Below are 21,309 nucleotides of genomic sequence, written 5' to 3' on the forward strand. Positions count from 1 at the left end.
AATCATTATGCCAGAAGTGTTTAATGACAACACTTTCGATAATCAGAGAAGTGAAGTTTGGCAAATTCAACAACCTAAACACGTCTGTATCTTGCTTTGGACACAAATCGTAAGCCACTGTTGACAGCAGTGAACGTAAAATTGAATTAATTCTTGAGCTCCACCTAAGAGTACAATGACCATACACAGTCAAGCCATAACGTAGCACACTGTAGACTAAAGCATGCACAATAATTTTTCGAACGGAGATTGGCATAAGACATCGCATATTGTATAATACACAGGAGACCGCGCGCAGCCTTTTACAGATGTGGGATAATTGCGAGTTCCATAAAAGATCACAGTCAAAAAGCAACCCAAGAGACTTAACAGAAGAGGCATTTTTAACAGGTTGACATGTACATCCAAAACAGTCTGATGTGTGCAAGAATAATGGTGTCGTAGGCAGGATTTTTTTCATGGGGTTATGGAAACAGACAAGCCGCGTTTTAGAAGGGTTGATGCTTATTAAATTAGCCGCAAACCAGTCCATAGCTTTAGTTGCCTCATTCTGTAAGGAGCTGATTGCATCAGAGTAATTAGTTGCACAAGATACAAGAACAGTATCATCGGCATATTGATATATATAATTACCTACTACATTGGACAAATCATTCACATAAATGTTAAAAAGCAGGGGGCTTAATATTGAGCCCTGAGGGACTCCAGAATAAATACTGGTAAAAACACTTAAACTATTTCCCACCTTTACACACTGTCGTCTATCCTGCAGAAAGTTAGCTAGTAAATTCAAGAATGACCCACGAAGGCCTAGGAGAGACAGTTTCTGCAACAAAATCTCATGACAAACACTGTCAAATGCCTTAGAGGCATCCATAAAGAGGGCACATGCTACCCGGTTGCGGTCTAGTGTCAAGTTTAAAAGATCGGAGAAAGCTTCTAACAGTGTTTGTGTACCCTTCCCCTGTACAAATCCATACTGATGTGATGACAATGCATTATGCTTATCTAGAAACTGTGTTACCGTAAGAGCCACATGTTTTTCTAATATTTGAGCTATACAGGGAATTATCGAAATAGGTCTGTAATTTTCAATACTATTGCGTGCACCTTTCTTGTGAAGCTGAATTACAATTGCGGTTTTCATATCAACTGGAATCACACCACCATCCAAAACAAAGTTTAAAAGGGATAGCAATACATGTTTAATTGCGTCAAAATTTCTCTGAAGTTCACTGACAGAAATTTTGTCGAAGCCAGGTGATTTGTTCGTCTTGAGACTGAAGACAATGGACCTTAATTCTTCAAGCGATAGTAAAGGAAGATATGCGGAATCTAGCAAGCTATCTGTTAAAGTACACACCGATGGTCGCCGTGTCCTCGATCCCGAGACACTTGAAAAGAACTGATTAAATAAGTTTGCCACAGTTTCGTCGTCTGCAGAAAAATACAATGAAAGGCGCTGTTTAGGCGTTGAAATGTTGCCGCCTCTAAGGTTATTGATTAGGGACCATGTTTTCTTTATGTCAGATCGAGCTTCTTGAAATTTCTTTCTGAAATAAACGCGCTTCGCAAGTCTGATCATTGCATTCACTTTGTTTCTGGCACATTTGTATCTTAAGCGCGTGTCGTTGCAGTTTGACGACTGCTTGGCCTTGGTCCACAACAAGTCTTTTTCCTTTATAGCCGCTAGGATTTCGCTGGTCATCCATTTCTGGCTCAGGTTACGTTGCCTGATTTTGACAACGCGTGTTGCCGCCTGCCTAAAAGCATCAAACGCAGCTACAAATTCGCGGTACATGTTTTCCGGTGACACAGTGCATAAAAAATTATCCCAATCATTTTTCTGGACTAGTTTATCAAAAAGCCTTGGGTCAATTATACAAATTTGTTTGACAGAGTTAATAGCCTCCGATAACAAAGGATTCACAGTCTGTTTCAGTGAACAGCAGACGAAGTAGTGGTCAGAAAGCTTAACCTGTGCAATGGTAGATTTTACTTCCAGATTATGGGCTCTAACATTTACGTGATCAATGCAGGATGAAACAAGACGTTGAGATAGGAATTCTTCGCGAGTTGCTGCATGGATTGTCATTTCAGTTCCCCATTTAGATAGTGTATCTAAATAATCAGCAACTATTCCTACTGTTCCTACTATTCCTACAGTGTGTACAGGTTTTCAAAACAAATAATAATAATAATAATAATAATAATAATAATAATAATAATAATAATAATAATAATAATAATAATAATAATCCCTTCTTAGCCTCAACGTCTTGTCTATCCCCTCCTTCCTAAAGAGTATAGGCAGGCGATCGATATGTACCCCTCTCGGCAGCCGTTGCCAGTCTGTCCTTCCCTATTTTCCTCTATGTGAGTTGCGTGTGCGTTTTCATATGCAATAATAACAGTTCCGTAGGGACTCCAAGCGGCTTGCGAGCTAACCGGCTCGCCTGCGTGCTAGAGAGACGCGGTGGTGATGCAATGCGCGTGCAGTCTTTGGCTACTGGCTCGCGTGCGCCGTGCGCAGCGCCAGCGAGTTTTCCGTGCCGTTGCACTACATTGAAATAGCCTTCTGCGCTTTTCTGGAACTGGCGACACGAGCCGTGGTTGCTTAGTGGCTATGGAGTTCGGCTGCTAAGCACGAGGTCGCGGGATCGAATCCCGGCCACGGCCGCCGCATTTCGATTGGGGCGAAATGCGAAAACATCCGTGTACTTAGATTTAGGTGCACGTTGAAGAACCCCAGGCGGTCCAAATTTCCGAAGTCCCCCACAACGGCGTGCCTCATAATCAGATCGTGTTCTGGCACGTAAAATCCCATAATTTGATTTTTATTTTAAGAACTCACGACGTGGATTTAGCGTTGCAGCGCAGTGCGGTGGGGGCTACATTGAACTGCGGCGCTGTGCAGTGCCGTGAAAGCGGTATACGCCTTTACGTGGTTGGTAATAGTGTTGTTTACTTCACGTTCTTCGCGCGGCGGTGACGAAATAGCGCTAAGTGTCCAGCTGTGCGCATTCGCTCGCCGTCGCAGCGAGGCGCAGTTTCAGCGAGATTTGCAGACTATACCCGAAGAGGAGATGAAAAAAAAGTAAGAAACACTTACCCGGTGTAAAATGAAAGAGAAAACCAAGAGGACGCTCAAGTTTTATCGCATAGGTGACCCGAAAGCACGCATGAAAGGTGACGAAATTGGCGATTTGACAATAACGAATCTGTATGAATGAAAAAAAAAAGAAATACACGAGTACTAGAATGATATTGTTTCCTTTACTGCATTTATTTTAGATGTTATCTCAACTGAAATGACCGAGCGAAACGCCTGGTACGTAGAGCGTAGTTACGAAATTTTCTTCGCAATTATTTAGCCAGCAAAAATAAGGAATGAAAGAGAAGGCGCACAGGAAAAGACCTACAAAGGCTATTTTTCTTCGCATTCTGTTTCACTGCAACGAGAAAAATAATTATTTTGGTGGTCATGCGCGGAACCGTGCACCGTTCTGCGAGCCGGAGTAGATGTCAGCTATAGTCAGAATTCTCAAGGCTGTTTGCTAACAAAACTTCGGATTGAAAAAGTTTTACAAAGCTCTTTGAAAATCGTAATTTTCTATGAAAATTGCTGGAGGTAAATTGGGCGACAGTGTCTACGGGAACTGCAAGTGTGGCGCTTCGATCAGCGTGGCAATCAGTGATGGGTACAGTACATGTGTCGGCCTCTACTTCGGTCTTTTGGCGTCAAACAATGTTCCGATTTCGCAAGTGGATCGTACTCGACAACATATTACGAATTAAAAGCAACAAATTGCAAGTATTAGTCATGCGTTCGTAGACTTGCTACATTCGCACGTTTATAAAATTGGGATTACATGGCAATATCGAAAAATAAATCTCGCCGTGGAGCCTGAGTGGCTGTTGCGTTGAGGTGCCCAGGACGAGGTGGCGCGTTCGACTCCCGACCGCAGTGAGAGCGTGGCGAAATTCAAGAACGCCAGTGTATCGCGCTTTTTTGCATTCGCGTTAAATAATTCCAGGCAGTCGAAATTTTTTCCCAAGTCCTCTACTATGGCGCATTTCATACTCCACTGTGCAGTTTGGGGACAGTATACACCTTTTCATTTAATTCTCTTTAAATAAAGCGTAAGAAGTGTAAATGCGGCAAGAACGTGCGAATCCAGGAGGAGGAGGAGGAAAAGAAGGAACGAAAGGTAGGGATGTCAAAAAGACGCTCGTCTGGTCTGCTACCGTACACAGGGGAAGTGGTCTAACGGAAGAAAATAAAGACGAGGGAGGGAAGAAGGTACTATAAGTGTGAACACGTGCGGTTTTCAATAACGTCACGCCTATAATCACTCGCTGAGGCCAGTCGATTTCATCAAACGCAGCAGTACGTGCGTCGCTTTGTAACCCTGCGACACGTGAGGCCATGGTCCGAGAATCTTAGTTTCTGAAAATGGTCTGCTATTTAATCGGCTTAACACCCTCCGAAGTATGTCGCGCTCGACCTCATTGAGATAACAAAAACGCAACACGTGCTCGATCGTCTCTTCACATTTGCATGAGTCACACATTGGTGTGTCGGATATTGCAATAAGGAATGATTATGCTTTCTTAACAGCCACTCCTAACCAGAGGCGGCACAGTAAAGCTGCATCACGGCGGGAGAAGTTCGATGGAATCTGCAGCTTCAATGTGGGATCCAGCCGGTGGAGACGGCAGTCGGAGAAAATCGGGGTGTTCCGCAAAGTTTCAGTCTTGGTTTGAGCAAGTAAATGAATACCCCTCGCAGCGTCTGTCTCTGATAATGATATAGGAAGTGTCAGGGTTTCTTTATGGGCTGACTGGGTGGCATCACCAGCAAGGTCGTTTCCAACGATGCCACAGTGCCCCGGAAGCCATTGGAAGATGATGTCATGTCCGTTTATGAGGGCTTGATGAAGAACCTCTCTGGTCTCAAACACCAGTTGTTCATGCATCTTGCGTCGTAAGAGAGAGAGAGAGAGAGAATAATGCAGAGAAAGGCAGGGAGGTTAACCAGAGGTAGTTCCGGTTGGCTACCCTGCGCAGGGGGAAGGGTTAAGGGGGATAAAAAGAGAAACAGAGTGGAAGGGGGAGATAGAAAGAAAGGGAGACAAGCACGAACAAAGCGCGTACACTACAGAGCGGTAGGGGGCGGCATTCTTAGAGTCTGTCGTGAAGCCCCGTAGACCGCAAGAACCTTAATAGCGCGAGTAAGGCCTTCAACGCGGATGTTCTTTGGGAGCATTGGCCTAAAGCTTTTAGTTCTGAAAGTGGGCGATTGTCCAACTGGTCCAGTAAGGCTGACTGCAAACTCTGAAGGGCTGCCTTGGAGTCACAAAAAATGACCCACTTTCGAGGCTTGGTTTGTGCAAAGTAATTAACAGCGGCACGTAGAGCCGCAAGTTCCATTGCCGTATAGAGGTCGTTATATGGGACACTTTGAATGTAACTGTAACTTGTGAAGCAGGGATCATAACAGCGCCTGTGGAGCTGGTGGCTGAGACACATCCATCGGTGTAAACGTAGCGTTATTTGTTCATATGCCTCGTTCAGTAAGGACAGTGCGAACTCACGTAGAGCCACAGCTGAGTGACGGGTCTTCTTCGTAATTCCCAGAATCGTGAGGGGTACTTGCGGCTATCGTAGGCACGACAGGGGTTACAGGGGTCTTGCTGCTAGTGTAAAGCCCGACGGAAGGTAGCCTTGATTTGTAGCAACAAGTTTGCAACATGTGCCTTGAGGTCTTTATGCTTGCAAAGCAGCAATATAGTGACTGGGTACGCCCCACAGATGTCTAATGTGTGCCCGAAGGTTGTCAGTGGTTCTATATGTCGGAACCAAGTAGTCTCTAGCAATCATGATTGTTACGTGAGTCGAGCCGCATTGTGGTAGTCCAAAACGTGTCCGTAGAGCCTGGCCTTGCAAACTTTCGAGGGTACGAATGTTTGTTTTACGTGTCTGCCAAAACCGGTAATCTGTACCGCAAGGAGCCCAGAAGCAATGCTCTGTAAAGCTGCAGCATAGACCTTACCGACGTGCCCCAGGTTTTTCCGCACAGGAACCTCAATATATTTACAATCGAATTAGTTTCCACTTCAGGTAGATGCAGTGGCGGCTCCATGAAAAGTCCCTGTGAATAATCACACCTAAGAAGCGGTGAGACTTCTCGTATTTGATAGTCTGACCATTGAGAGAAACAGGGTACGGTGGGATGAGTTTGCGAGTAAACGCGATTAACGCGTATTTTTCGATAGACACAGTAAGGCCTTGTTTGTGGAGATACGAACAAGTTAGGGTGGCTGCCCGCTGAATTTTTGCCGCGCACTTGAGGACAAGTCACCGCAGAAGATTGAGGACAAGTATCGTCAGCGTACATTGATACGTGAATTGTCTTGGGCAATATTTCAACAAGGCAAGTCATAGTTACATTACCTTAATCAGCGAAGACAGAAGATTCGACAAATCTACTCGCCGCCGATCGTTCCGATGGTAGCTGAATGATCGGTGCGCCAGAGTTAGCTCTCATAATGTTTTCAGGAAACTTTATACGCAAAATGGAGACGACGACGAAGTGTGTGCTGTGTGGAACACTGCTTTTTTTTTTTGTCTCTGCGAATTTCAAGCTATATTGTGGGGGACGCCGCTCCCTTAGCGACGGTGATGGACGTAGAGTCACCTGGGGGGGGGGGGGGGGGGAGGTAGCGGGTCCTGCCACCTCAACAGCGGCCGCTCCGAGGAAGCGGTCTAGTCGCCCGAGTGACACCGACAGCGAGGACATTGTGATATACTCAGCGACCAGTGATGAAACCTCTGATGACAGTGACTTCGTGCCCGTAGCGAAGCACAAAGCAAAGAGAAGCCTTGTCAGGACATTTACTGCCACAAGTAAGACAACGGTGATCCCGACGCGAAAGTCATCGGACCACAGAATTTTATTTGTGCCTGGGGCTGCTAGCGACAATCTAAACCGGCTCAACCTCCAAGCTACATCTGTGTCGCTCAAAGCCCCTGCTCCGGGTCAGATGAAAGATGTAAGAATCAAAGCACGTAAGAACATTCTCGCTATTGATGTCACAAACCGCAGCGCGCTAGACGTTCTGAGCAATGTTAAGGGGCTGGATAGCATCAACGTACACTGCTGCTCTAAACAGGATGATCAAGACTCTGCGGCTGGTGTTGTGTATGACGTAGATAATTCCATAAGCGATGCTGAACTGCATATACTCATCAAGCCGGCGACAGAGGGAATTCCCATATTGTAAGTCCGTCGCCTGGGGAATTCGCACATATGGTACCAATGGATACCGGTCACTGCGGAATTTCAGAAAATCGCAGTGAGGATGATGCTGCCCGATCGGCCCACGATGGTGCCCGTATTATACCAATATCACTGTCAAGAATAGATGCAGCCACAAGTCTTCGCTTCCTCGCACGCGAGTTTACGCAGAATCTGTGGAACACCGGTGAATTCATGAACGCACGTTGCCACAGATTGGATCCACGTCTGAAACTCCGTCTTCCACCAGGGTTACCACGAGCGGAAGCAACACTTCTGTGCCGCCTCTGGCTTGGCGTGGCACTCACGAACTCCTATTCATTCCGCATTGGAATGGCCGACAGCCCTACTTGCGATACCTGAGGCTGCGAGGACACGATCGCGTACCTCCTCTGTGGCTGTCCCCGTTACAATGTGCCAAGAAAAGTGCTCGCGACCGCGCTAAAAAAAACTGGACAATCGCCCTTTCACAGAAGAAAAAGTTCTAGGACACTGGTCCAGACGGATTTCCGCACTGAAGGCCTTAAGGGTTTTCCTGAAATTTTTAAGGGCATGCGAATTGTGCGACCGACTTTGAATGTTGTAGCGCGTAGCATCGCGTTCTGCGTGAACTTTTGTGTTTTTTTCTGCTTCATTCTCCTTTTATTCTCTTTACCACTTTCCTCAGCCCAGGCTAGCCACCCGGTACTTACACTGGCTGACCTCCCTGTCGTTCCTCTCCTTTTGTCTCTCTCTCTCTCTGTCTCTCTCACACGCAAAATGAGGACGGCTTCGGGATTTGGCGGTGCACACGTGGGTCACGACATCGACTTACGCGACAGCCGAGACCCTTGCCCATTAAGAGCTGTTATATTCGTAAAACACTCTTTTAGAGTTCGCTCAACGATCACTGCTGCCCGTGGTTCTGTATTGTAGTTCGGTCTGTATACGGTTCTAGCGAGAAAATCTTCAATTACAGACGCCCCATTTGCGTGGAGAAAAAAGGCGTGCACGCGGCGAGGAGGGGGGGGGGGGGGGGTGTTCCCTTTATGGGTGACGGCGCATTCGCGCTTTCACACACGCGGCGGACGCGAATGACTGGAAGAAGCGAGGCTTTGACATGCTTTGATTCTCAAGGCAGAATACCGCGACCGGCGGCATGGCAGCGTCGACCGCGGTCGTCGCACGACGGCAATGTCCCGAGCGCCTTTGTGAGGCAGGTTGTTACGTGGCCGCGATATTTGTTGGGTCATCGATTCCTGCTATGCGGCCCACACGTTGAAGGAGGGGTGCCGTAGCGCGCGATCGATGTGCTTGCTCGCTTTTATTTTTGGGCCCGTCAATACAAGTGCGCCTAGATGGTTTTCTCTTCTCGTTTGTTGCAAGATGAAGGAACGAACACGAAAAGGAAAGTAGCAATTGTCCGTGAATCGCTGTTTTCTTTTGCGTCACCTCGCATGTCGAAAGAGGCAGAACGAGAGTCGTTTGTAAACTAGCGACGCCGTCGTCTTGCGCCGCTCCCAACTTTTGTTTTCGCTCTTTTAACGCTCTCCCGTGCCACGCTTGGCAGGAAGGTTTTCTTAGGTCTGCTGACGTTTTGAACGCTCGGCCAGGAGCATCTCGCTGTGTGGCATCACAAATTATTGTCCGAGTTCTGTTCATAACCGCCATCGCATGGTTACGTGGATCCCGCAGAAAGATAATCGCGGACTTAACTGTAGTTGATGTTTCCGTAATACGAAATGTTCATGATTTTTAGAGGATGGTCGTATAGAAATGCAACTGCTCTGTAACGAACGATTATATATATATTATAGCCCGTAGTGGTTATACTTCTAGTAGGCAAGACATAGACAGAGACAGAGTTGAGAGAGAGCAAGCACAGGAAAGGCAGGGAGGACAACCAGACGAGTACCCGGTTTGCTACCCTGCACTGGGGGTGGGGGAAAGGGGAATATAAAGAGGAAAAGAGGGAGAGAGTGAGCACTGAGTGGGTGTGGGAGGATGCACAGGGACACTATAAACGGTCTGTTCAGCCGGTACACTTCAAGTAGTGTAGTATAGTGCACGAATCGCTTTTCCTGCCAGGGACGGGTGTGGCCACGGCCGGGGTATCTTTGACTAGGAGAACGGTCTTGAGTCCAATCTGTTTAAAGTCGTACTCAGAGAGGGGCGTTGTACGCCGTAGCGAGGGCCGGTGTATAAGATGACGGTATGGACACTTGATGAGCACTAATCATATTTGAAACGGTCGCTTGAGGTCTCTCGGCTGGTAGGGAGGCTAAGTGATGGTCGGGGATCCTTGACAGATGGCGAATGTGTGCTCTGAGAAAGTAGACAGCTAGAGTGTCTAGATCATATGGTCTCCCGCGACGGCAATTGTTGCTGCAGTTGAGGTGCACCGAGGTAGCCCTAAACAGGTGCGTAGGACGTGACCTTATATGCTCTTCAAAGCGCGAATGTTCGTCTTGCATGTATTTGACAAAACTGGTAGACTTTAACGTAAGAGTCCGAGAAACAGTACCCTGTACAGCTGCAGCGTAGAATGGACTGGTGTATCCCAGTTTTTCCCGCAGAGAAATTTGAAGACCTGCAGAATTGCAACTAATTTCCTCTTCAGATAGACGCAGTGAGGGCTCCACGAGACGTCGCGGTCAATGATGACACCCAGAACGTGATGCGTCTTCACATAGGACACAGCTTGATTGAAACGGGATACAATGACATTGGTTTGCGCGTAAAGCCAACCATTGCGCACTTTTCGGTAGACACACTGAGGCTTTGTTCTCGGAGATAAAACGGCGTTAAGGTTGCCGCCCGCTGAAACCTGGCGCGTACCTGAGGGCGAGTCGCCGCAGTGGCTCAGATGCAAATGTCGTCGGCGTATATTGAGACATGAACTGTCCGCGATAAGTACTCCGATAGTCCTACCAGGACGAGGCTGAACAACATGGGGCTCGACACTCCACCCTGCGGCACACCATGGCAGATGTAATGTACCGCAGTTGGGCCGTCTTCGGTCTGTAATAAAATGCACTTCTCAGTCAAATAGTCCCGAATAAATTGATACATCCGGCCACCAACGCCCACAGCCTCAAGTGAGTTCAGTATGGCCTCATGGGCGACGTTGTCGTATGCTCCTTTGATATCTAAAAAAAGTTCCACTGCATAGGCGCTTGAGGCCTTTTTGTTCTTGGACCCAGGTTACCATGTCGTTGTCAATAGACGAGCCACCTCAACGAAAGCCTGCCATGGCGTCTGCATAGATGTTGAATCGCTTTAGGTACCATTCCAAGCGAGGAAGAATCATTCTTTCCATCACTTTGACGACACAGCTCGAAAACGTAATCGGACGATATCATGATAGATCAAGCGGAGACTTTCCAGGTTTCATAATGGGGATCAAGCGGCTCTATTTTCATTATTTAGGAACGACGCCGTTGTGCCAAGACTCATTGTAGTAGTTGAGCAGCTCACCACGTGCGTCATGTCCAAGGTGGGTAGGGCAGCGTACATGATGCCATCTGGTCCTGGTGATGAAGAACGCCTGCAGGTCGCCAACGTAGTGTCGAGCTCTTGGAGTGAAAATAGCACGTTCATTTCTGGTACACGTGCCTCAGAGATGTCATTCAGTGCTGCGCCAGTAATGATGACCACGGACTGTTTGTAATGACAATATATAAGATTGAAAGTATTGAGTAGAATGTTTAAATGTGATAAACGCATTCCATGTTTTTCTTTTACCCGACATTGGCCAATCCAATGCCTGATTTTATGTACCTTCATATGAATTTAATCCGTGATTTATTACGTGTCCTGATTTTAGTTTAGTAAGTGACCGTACTTTGTGTTTACATTAGTGCACATATGTGACTGGAATTTGCGTTGCTGTGTACATTAGTTGACTTTCATTCTTAGTGTGGCATTAGTGTACTTATGTGACTGATATTTGTGTTGTTATTTTATTATTTTTATGATGATTTTTTTTTCAAGTTCATTTGTGAAAAGGAGTAACTGGCGCCAAACAAAGGTAACAGCATCTCTTAAATACGATATAATAATAATAATAATAATAATAATAATAATAATAATAATAATAATAATAATAATAATAATAATAATAAAAGATTGAAAGTAATTAAATCTAATGGTACATACCCAGTGGCCGGCCCAGGGATACATTCGCAGTGGGACATACCCTATCGCCACAGTGGCACATAATTTTAGACTATATAATCACTGGGTTCGGCCAAGAAAACCGCCAGATAGTCTCACCAGCCAGAAAATGGCTAGTCTCCGAGAAGAATTCTTCGCATTAAAAGCTGGGGCACCCTACCCCCGATTTCAGCCGCATTTGTACACTGAATGCACTTTTGTGCTTTCTGAGAACGTCTGGTTTGTACGAGCGGCTTTGACTCAAGTACTGTCCCTGCACGTCCCTATATACCTTCTCTCTGTTCCCCTTCTCCCTTCCCCCAGCGTAGGGTAGCCAACCGGACTCTTGACTGGGTTAGCATTCCTGCCTTCCTTGTATCTCTCTCTCCCTCTCTCCGTGTCCTTACCCGAGAGCGCTTTCTCGTGCCTGCCCACGCAGCGTGGGCTGTGATCGCGCCTGCGACAGTTCGTGTGCGCGTGCCTTGCCAGGCTTTGCGCACACGGTGTGCAGGGTTCGCATGTGCACATTTTGTTTGGCTCAGCATTACTGGAGACGGTGCGCACATATTGAATCGTGCAGTGTGTGCGTAACACTGTTATCACTCCTCGTCTCCCATTCTCTCTCTCCCTGTCCGCCCCCAATGGAGTGTAAAGTCAGAGCCTGTGATCCACCTGCCCATTTGCCTCTGAAAAAACTTTTTTTTATTGAAGTAACTGTTAGGAGAGGTTGGCGCCTTTATGGTGGCACCGGCTACTCCTTGTCACTTGGCAAACGAAACAAATTTGCGTGAAAAGGGAGAATAGCGACACAAAATATAACACTCAGTAGAACACCGGATCAATAATAAATATACAGTCCAACAGTATATGAGTCGCAAAGTTCTGTGCATTAGATCAGTCTATGTACGCATATATAAAGTCAGATGTTTTGAACAGCCAAAACACACAACACATGTAATACACTGCAAGTACAGGCAGAATTATACATATTGTGTAAAAGTTGCTATCACCACATAAACCGATTATGAACCACGAACAACGTTTATGTAATTCATTTAGCGTATTCGGATCATCCGATACTTAATATTTTCCCAAAATCTTGGTGTCCTCTAAAAACTTTTTAAGAGCAAGAAGTGCTCTTTTTTGAAAGCCCGCAGTTGGCCATGAGCCAAGTATCTTTTTTAGAGTGAATGGTCTTCTGTTTAATACAAACAAATTAGATTGCAGTACCATTCTTTGTGTATCGTATTTCGCGCACTCGAGAAGAAGATGATGCGCATCTTCGTCTGGATGGCCACAAGAACACTGCGGAATAAAGACACGTTTTATCCTGTACAAGAAGTGTTTCGTAAATGCAGTACCAAGACGCAGCCGGTGTACCAATGTTTCAAATTTTCTGTTGTCTCTTAGAGTTTCCGGCATTGATAAGTTTTTACATGGGTCTATAGAGTATAACTCCGAGTTTTTAGTTCGCTGGTCAAACCAGGTAGTTTTACTGAGGCGACAACAAATCTGTCTCAGGATCAAACGGACTTCACTACGCAATAGGGGAAGATTGGCTGTCTCTGCGTTATTGTGCGCTCTATTCGCAGCTGCGTCCGCTGCAGTATTACCAGGAATATTGCAGTGCCCAGGAATCCACTGAAATGCAATTACGTGGTTCGTTGCGCTTGCTTTTGTAAGTTCTTTGAGCGTCTCATACAATAGCGAAGTGTTCAAAGAATTTTTCTTATTGCTCTGTAGTAATGTGAGAGCGGCTTGCGAATCGCTAAAGATAACCCATTGTTGCGAATGTTTTTCTAATGTTATGAAACGCAAACCACACAGGATTGCAAATAGTTCTGCCATGGTGGAAGATGTCTCCTGGGATAATTTAAATGTTTGCTCTAGCGCTAAATGTGGAATGACGAATGCTGAAGTCGAGGAATTTTTATGACACGAACCATCTGTATAAACGTGGATGTACTGGGGGTATAATGAGTAAATTTGGAAGAGTGCCAGTTGCTGTGCGGCTACTATGAACATGTCTCTCTTAGATATAATCCCGTCAACCGATAATTCTATTTTAGGGCATGTTAACATCTAGGGAGAATAACTGACATCCACTTTGCATAATTCAAATCTTGGTAATAATGCTTTATGTTCTCGAACAACATCGTGAATTTTGCTTTTGTTTTTTTTTGGTAAGCGCGAGGTTTAATGGATGCTTCTCATGTTGGGTTAAGATGCGATAAATGTGTCGGCATGTTTCAACCGTTCGTATGACTGGAAATGGGGGGTGACGAGCTTCAGCAAGTACTAAAGAACTCGGAGTAGCCTGCAGAACCCCAAGACAAACTCGTAGCCCCATTGCTAGTACACGTTGAAGACGTTCCTCAGAAGAGTGCGATAAACCACGTAGAATAGGTGCCGAGTAAGCAATTGTTTGTTTTACGAGTGCATTATGAACGTGTAGTAGCGAAGAGACTGATCCCCCCCCCCCCACGTTGTGCCTGCGAGTCGCCGAAGTACGTTTATTACTGCATTGGTCTGTTTTTCAATTGCGCGGATGTGTGAAGCCTATGTAAGTTGGCGGTCAAGGATAACTCCAAGAAATTTATGCTCTTTCACAAACATCAAAGTTTGCCCGTTAAGCCTAAGTTGGAAATTAATCAACTGTCGTCTAGTGAAAGGAAGTACGGCTGTCTTTGCGTATGAAAGACTCATGCCTCTTTCTTTTAAAAAGGTGTCGATACTATCAAGACCCTCTTGCAGCGTTGTTTGAATGTCTTGTATATGAGATCCAGAGGCCCATATGCAGATGTCATCTGCATACAGAGAATACTGTAGACCAGACGGGAGTTTTTGTGGCACGGCTGCCATGACACAGTTGAATAAAAACGGACTGAGAACACTGCCCTGCGGAACGCCGTGCGAGATGCTGTGATAATTACTTTCTCCTTCAATTGTTTCCATAAATATTTTTCTATCTTTCAAGAAATTTGATGCCCATCGCAGTGTTCGACCGTGTAGGCCAAGCTTTAACATACCAACAAGGACGTGTATGTGACTTACAGCGTCGAATGCTTTTTGAATGTCTAGGAATACTGCTACTGTCACATTTCCGCAGCTTCGTTCATGTTCGACGCATGTGGCAATATCTAATACTGCATCCATTGTACACTGATTTTGTCGAAAACCGGTCATGTGGTCGGAAAACACATTTGTGTGTTCACACCACCATTGCAGTCGACTGTCTATCATCTTCTCCATTAATTTGGAAAAACAGCTTGTGAGATTGACCGGTCGGTAGGTGTCAAGACAAAGTGGAGTCTTTCCTGGTTTTAGCACTGGAATTATCTGAGCTAATTTCCATGAATCCGGAAGAGTCCCTCTTATCCAGATGTCATTAAATATCTCCAAAAGAGCAATTCTTCATACTGGACATAAGTTCTTTAACATCACATACGTAACACCGTCTGGGCCTGCGGTTGTCCTTGCACGGCATGACGAAAGAGCACTTTTCAATTCATTTAAACTAAACTCACAGTCAAGTTGAGGATGTTGTGACATAAAGCACGCACGAACCTTCTGTTCTGCTAGTGTTGTCGAACTTGCAAATCGTAGGCAAGTAAACGGAATTCCTGGTCTGGATATAAGTTGACAGAATTCGTCAGCAACAGATGTTTCCGGAGAGCTTCGAGCTACGGCAAGGGCTCGGAAGGGATGGCTCTGGGTAACTGGACCACTAAAAGATCGGACAACGGACCATATTCTGGGAACTGGAGTAAACGGAGACAACGACGCGCAGTATTCTCACCACCCTGTCGTACCTAATTTTTGTAAGCGTCTGCGCGAAGTTGACTGAACTTTCTGTGCCATCTTGTAGTCATCCAGCCCGTTCTGCGCGTCTTCTAATTGCTCTTAGGCATTCATATTCGCCGTCGACTGCAGCGTATTCATTTGGAATAATGACTTGCTTTGTGCAGATCTTGTAAGACTCACACAATATATTTGCGAAACTTTGAAAGTTCGGATTTTCGCCCAATGAGTTACTTAAATAGTGCAGAAAACTTTGCCAATTAGTATATTTTGAGTAGCGTCGGGTCCCCTCACTCCGTATGAGGCGATGTTTTACCAGGATCGGAAAATGATTACTACTGTGCGTTTCTATGTCCGTTGACCATTCAACGCCATCAAGAAGGTCTTGTGAGCAGAGCGTAACATCTATACAGCTTGAGTAACGAAACCCCCGCAAGAACGTTGGAGAGCTGTCATTTAACACAATCAGATTACTTTTTTCTGCGACAGACTCTATAATGCTTCCACGGGAATCATTATATTCACTGCCCCAGATGACGTTATGTGCGTTGAAGTCCTCACAAACCAGCATGCACATGTGAGTTTGCGATACCAAACACATTCACCAAGCGATCTACTGATATTTTGCTAGAACATTGTAGATAAAGACTGATCACTGTGACGCTTGTATTTCTAAAAGATATCTTGCATGCTACGACCTCCGGTATATTTAAATCGCTCGACTGTATTAAATAGGACGGCAGGTCTTTTCTCACGCATAACATCGCTCTGCTACTTCCAGCAATGCGCGATGATTTATATATAACATAGTTCGAAAGACGAAAGTCATCTCATACGCCTGCCTCCTGTATACATAAAGCAGGAAAGTTATGTTGAGCTAGTAGTTTGCGAAAATCAGCTGATTTATTTAGAAGGCTATTAGCATTCCACTGAAATATGAAAACATTGTTATAACGATTATTCATTGTAAGCCTGCAGTGGAGCTGTTGGTGGTTGTGGAAGCACCAACGATTCCATAGAAAGCAGTGCTGTTACCTCTGGAAGGTTGTTTGCGTGTGGAATGGCACTGAGAATTACACGCAGAGCTGTGAATTGCATGGGCAGGATCATCTGTGCCACGGGTAAAGACGCGTAATCACCAAACGACGCTGAAGCTCCATGTGTGCTCGAAGCAGGTCACTGAAGAGCTGCCTGTGATGGTCGCTAGGATGACTGGTGTGGTTGAGGCGAATGTTGAGGTAGTCGCTCAGATGTTAGGTTAGGTTACTGTGTCAATGACATAGGGCGTTGTTTAGAAGGTCGGCGAAGTTCACTCGAAGCTTGGGCAAGATGAGTAGTGTTCTCTGGAGGTGGATCGTGTCGCTCGCTGTCAGAACGTTGTCGACCTGAGTGCTTTACAGCTGCAGAATAGTTCATATTGACCCCTTGCTCTTTCTCTTTGTTGGAAGTTGGAGGCGCGCATCTTACAGCATCAAGGTTGGGTGGGGGCGCATTACGAGGAGGCAGCCTTCCGTATTTCAACTCATGTCTGCGCAACCTTGAGGCAGCTCTGCTTTGAGGGCACCCGGAGAAGGAAGCTGTATGGTTTCCACCACAGTTGGCACACTTTAGCTGACACACAGACTTGCACTCTGAATGGTCGTGGTCTTCTGAGTATATCTTGCAGCGACGTGGACTGCGGCAGTTCTTCGATAAATGTCCAAAGCTCTAGCATTTGTAGCATCTCAGAGCAGGGCCGTGATATTCTTCTACGGGATGACTCGTGAGACCTAATTGCACTCGTTGCGGCATTGGTTTGTCTTCTCTGAAATGGAGAAAGACAGTTCTCAGAGGGCGTGATTCTACCGCTCCGTCTTCTTGGCGATCGTAGCGTGCCTGACGACGGGCAGATGTCACGCCAAAGTCCTTCAGGAAGTCAACCAGTTGTTCTTCTGTGTACTCAACTGGCACATGGCGTATCTTGCCGACATTCTTGGTATAAGATGCCGGAATGAATGGTTTGACTCCCAAACCAGCCATTTCGCTCATCGACAGTAGATGTCTTGCAGATGAGACTGAAGTAACGTTGACAGAGAAACTTCCATCTCTGTTTACGCAGAATCACTGTTCTTTTTCCTTTGCCGCGGAGACAATTTCCGACGCAGCGCGGTTTGGATTCACTTGCCAGAAGTTGCGTCCTTCCTGTAAGGGTCGAAAAACAACTGGAATTATCTCAGGCCGCTTCTTTTTATACGTTACCAAGGAGAACGGCGTTTCATCGCAGTCTATGTCTTCATCTTCACTTAGCTCATAGGTAGATGTCTTATCGTCGTCAACCCGTGGTTCCTTGGCTTCACTTTCGCTTGTCTCAGCCATATTCATTGAAGGTGTGCTGGAAGGTAGGGCAGCGTTGAAAACTAGCGTCGCCGGCTTGATGACATTAGGCGCGTGTTGTGGCACTTCCGAGTGCGGCGCTGATTCTGCGGCACTCATGCGCCTAAGAACGCGCTGTCGGACATATGGCTCGTGCCGGTGTTCTTTGCTGCCCCCCGCCGTGGCAGGCGTAGGTACGCTGCGGAGCGCAGCAAAACCACGCGATACTGTGCGCGATCTCCAGCACACAGGTATCCCACGGGATGTCCGTTCTCTCTGGATAACAGCGAAGTCCCAACACAGCACTGATTCTTCAAGAAAACAGAGAACAATATCTCACCGAAGAAGCAGCGGCCACTCGGGGGGACTTCTTCTCTTTCTCATTCATACTCCTTCATTCTCCTTCAAGAAACAAATTTAACTGTATTTTATTTGTTTGTTAAAAAAAAAGACAAGGACGCAGGCGTAGGTGTGTTCACTTGTGTCTGCGTCCTTGTCTTGTGTCCTGTTAAAAGCTTATATGTCATGACGTTTTTATTTGGCCGTAAATGTCCATCAAATAGGACAGGAAAATGGTTTACCTTATTTTGTGACCAGATGTATATAACTTTCTTGAAAATATGAAGGCCGTAAAAACAAAAACAATCTTGAAAAGCAACACAGTTCATTGTACACGTGGATATGAGGATGATAAACGAATTGGCGATAGTTTTGAAAAACCTTCTTGTATTGTAAGGCTTTGGACGCTGCGGATTATAGTCACCTTTATTCAGGAGGCTCGAGTTCTGCGGACGCCAGTGCTTTGCTACTTAGCTCGCAGTCAGTTATAGATAGGTGCTGTCTCGTCTGTGTAAGTTTTATGAAGGCTGTATAATCGATGACGGAGTGTACTGCGGCATTTCATTTCTACCGAAGCGAAGCCTTGCGAAACTGGGAGCCTTCACGCGTTGCGCAACGACGGCGCTGTTGCATCTTTCCTGACTTCCTTGCATCTGGTATGGCGAACCTAATTTACTTGGCACGAAAAATACATAAGCGTAAATAATTTACGATCAAGTTATCACGTGGAAGATCTCGGATTATGAAAACGAGTGACTTTTTCTGCTCGTATTTCTGGAAACCCGGGCTCCGTTATATCCCTGCATCAGCAGCGTCAAATTATCTTGAAGTTCCCTCCTTTCTTTAATAGTTACATTGCGTAAGTTGCTGCGAATGCTTTTGTAATAGCGTGTTTTACTTCTTTCAGGTTGTGCTCGGCTTGCACTGAAAGCAACTGCGTCATCAAGTAGAGCCGACTGGTAAGTGAACTTGCATGGCTTCTTTGCCGTCACGGGAGCCATCTTCAGCTAATTCAAGATTGGCAGACGGAGATTCTGCGCTATGTACGCGTTCCACGCCGTCGCAAGATATTAGTGTAGAAGCACAGCCGCTACACAACCAAACTGAATTTTCGTCATCGGATGAGCAAATCAAGGTTATATACATGAAGTTGATTAGTGCCTTGCGAATCTGGCTCGGTGGCGTCAAAACACCAGTAGCACGATAACGGTTTAAATGTTTGAAGTTCTCGCGCCTGTGTTTGCTGCTATGCTGCTTCACGGTAGCAATTACACATCTCTAATGTGCTCATGTGTAGGCACCATCACGTATGAACATGCGGACGTCATATCACTTTGCATTCGTCTGCAATAGGCTGAAGAGAGCACGTGTCGTGTATCTGTAGTAGCTGTACACGATGTGCGTACCGTACATAGGACTGACTACTAGTATTGCATCGTCACCTCGTTTCCCCCTATTTCTTTCTCTGTCTTTGCCTCACCCTTCGTTCCAGTTGAAGAGTGTCAGGCTCGAGACAAGCTTCTCCGGCTAACCTTTCCATCTTTCTTATCACTAAACGTTTCTCTCTCCCTCTGTTTCGGCGTATTAAGGGACCCAAGTACAAGCGTTTGAGCGTTAAATGCGCTTTTTATGTGCTAGTACTACACGCACAATTATTCGTAAACTATCATTCTTATTCAGTTAGACATTAAAGTAAGTGAAATTAACGGGATTGTTCAGCAGTAATGAGGAATTTATTTCGAATATTCAGCGCTTAACGCTTCTCATTTCTTTCATCATTGAAAGACGTAGCAAAGGCCTTTTTCTCGACTTTATTTTCAGTATTCGAGGGACACATCGTCCTTGCCCTAAAAATGATCATGCAGTCTTTTGTTTCTTCATGCGAGAAAATATAAAATAATTCAATCGTTTCGTTAACTGTACGTCTATTCGGCCCACCCCCCTCGACGTCATGTTGATGATGATAATGATGGAGGTGGTGGCGGTATTGTCACACGTACATTGTTTTACTTTTTGCCCGTGACAATTTCACGCTGGGCTATCATTGTTATCCCGCGGCTTAAGACGGGCACAGCGTATCAGAAATTTCTTTAATGTTGTCGCCGATTCTACAGCGAATGAGACGGGCCTGATGAGATTACGCGCACGATGCGAATAGTGTTGTCAATTTTCGAATGTACGCGAGCATCAGCGATTACGCTGGAATGTATGGTGAGACACGTAAGAATAGCGGACAGACTTGACCCATTATCGTTCACAATAGGTTTAGCACGAAGCAAGCGATCACAAAAAGACACAAACAGACCGTGCATATTTGTACGCTCTTGATCTTGTTCCAATAAGTTCCATTATGTAAGTGAGAGATTTCTGAAAAAAAGAGAAAGAGACCAAATGATAAATGAAATGTAGGGAGGTTAACCAGGACTGAGCCCGGTTGGCTACCATACACTGGGGAAAGGGAAAGGGCGACGGAAAGATTAAAAGAAGAGAAAGTCCACTAAAAAAATATATTCTACTTTCTGAGTGGAATCTACGTGGAAGAAAGGTCCTTGAGCGTCGGCCATTCCACCGGCGGAGTTTCTTGCCACTGCTAATAGAAAACTCTTAATTTTGTCCCATGTTAGCTTCGCTAACTGCAACCATCTTTGCAAAACCGTTTCACCTACTCAGTGAAGCTTATGCGGAACTAGATGAATAGTTTGCGAGGACGCATAGTCATTGTGTGTCTTTTTCATTTGTGCTCGTTTTCTTCGCGCTAAGCCTATTGCAACCAATAATACATTAACTACTACAAGTTCTACGTGACCCGTTGTTATTTCAGTGTTGCTTGTCTTCCTGTGAACATATTCGCCCTTTAAGTAGGTGTAATTCACGCTTCTGGCAGTGTTTGGTTCTTCACCATTTCTGCAACGTGAGCGCCCTCTGTTTTTAAACATAGCGGAGCCACGAATTCTCTTCGTTTACATCTCTTTGCGGTGTTTTACATTTAGGGTGCTTTTGTGCGCTAAGTTGAAGCCTTGTGTGCCATCAATCTTACCGCCGTCTCTTGCTATTTTCCACTGTAGGTACACTTACGTTTCCTGCACTGTCTTTGAAATGCAATGCCTTAGGTTAAGTGCGTCCGCGTTTATCGTTTAATGGACACTGCGCAGCTCTTCAGAGCAGGGCAGCGCCTCCTCTTGGCTGGAGTTTTCATTGCACTCGTTGACAACATGCCACAGCGGCTGAGGAACAATATGTCTTGCTAAGGTGTGTCTACTCCAGGATACATGAGTGAAGCAGCGCTCGTCAAGCGACTTCGCATCTGAAGGACTGCCAAAAAATTGAAAAGCAGCCTCCAGTTGCGCTTGCGCCGTCTGGCACTAGAAAGGCGCAACCAGTAT

General features: G+C 45.7%; 1 protein-coding gene across 4 annotated transcripts in view; it reads left to right on the forward strand.

Moving 5' to 3' along the window:
* Dgk (diacyl glycerol kinase 1) overlaps nucleotides 1-21,309 on the forward strand; it is a 563,049-nt gene that overhangs the window by 108,038 nt on the left and 433,702 nt on the right. For all 4 annotated transcript variants that reach the window (XM_050179474.3, XM_050179478.3, XM_055071476.2 and 1 more), the window contains exon 2: nucleotides 18,834-18,885. The gene's annotated coding sequence lies outside the window, so the exon portion shown is untranslated. The remainder of the gene's footprint in view (nucleotides 1-18,833; nucleotides 18,886-21,309) is intronic.

This window comes from Dermacentor andersoni, chromosome 5 (assembly GCF_023375885.2).
Source record: "Dermacentor andersoni chromosome 5, qqDerAnde1_hic_scaffold, whole genome shotgun sequence".
Taxonomy (NCBI): domain Eukaryota; kingdom Metazoa; phylum Arthropoda; class Arachnida; order Ixodida; family Ixodidae; genus Dermacentor; species Dermacentor andersoni.